Genomic DNA, 1,266 nt, shown 5'->3' on the forward strand with positions numbered 1-1,266 from the left:
TCACTATCATTTCCTAAAATGGTAGTAAGTCACGTTATAAAAGTGAATTAACCAGTAAAAGATATCTGTTCATGGCTTTGTTGAATTAATTTAGGTACAAGCATCGGGTTAAAGCACAAACGTTTCACTCATTAACAGTATTAAACCGTTAAAGCATTACTGGATGATTTCTTAACCAGCACCAAAACCATTAGTTACATCTTACTGAAGTTTGGGTTCTGCTGGAGATGCCTCTTATGCAACTGAAAATGCGCATTCCTCCAATTCCTGTAATCCCAAAGCTTGTTAATACTGACTTTTATCCTTCAAAATCAGATGATTAATTTGAAGCTGATTGAATTTGTGTATTAAATTAAGAGATAGAAGTATAAAGGAGTGGAATGCGCAAAGGCCAGTAATGATAGATTTAAGAAATGCTCGTTGCAGTCAAGAATTGACAGTTTGCAGCAAATAATTATGCACTTAACTGTGGCAGAGACTGTTGTTTGGATGTTTCTCAGCAGCTGATGATTCCCCCTGTAAGAGCTGATCCACCTTAAGAGACTCATAAACGGTCAAATCATGGTAAATACAACATGAGACGGGGGAGATTTAGGAAAATAATGAGAATTAGTCATTTGCACACACACTAATTATTGATAGTGATTTTGTCCTATACTTATTACCTATTACACACCCGTAGTGAACACACAGAAGCAGGGCACGGGAGCAGAGGGCACATCACTTTCCCACGGAACAATGGGGGATTGGGTGCCTTGCTCGGGGGCAGCCCAGCTCTTGGCCTGATCCCAGGATTAAACCAGTGACCTTCCAGTTACGAGCCCAATGAGCATCTAGTCTGGCCAAGAGGGGGCCGGTCTAGAGAAAAAAAGTGGAAAAAAACAACTATTCAGTAGATGATATTAAACAGATTAACAGAAGTAAAAGTGCTTGTTTTGATGTAAAAGATATGTTTTTGATGCACAAAAACAGAGAAATAAATAGAAAATTTACCAAACGAGGATAAATGTAATTAAAACAGCTTAAATGTGTAATTTAACAAATTAATTAGAGTAATTTAATAAAGCAATAATTACAACCAAATATCGTATTACTATTATAAAAATATTGCTAGCAAGTATTTTTAGTCTTATATTCTGTTTGTATTGTATCACCTCGCTGGCAGCTGTACCTCAGCACAGTGGTGAGCAGGCCGCATGTAATCAATTGGAGGGCCGCATGTGGCCTGCGGGCCGTCAGTTTGACACCCCTGCTCTAGGACATGTG

The sequence above is a fragment of the Microchirus variegatus genome, assembly GCF_963457635.1.
Source record: "Microchirus variegatus genome assembly, chromosome: 22".
Classification (NCBI taxonomy): Eukaryota; Metazoa; Chordata; class Actinopteri; order Pleuronectiformes; family Soleidae; genus Microchirus; species Microchirus variegatus.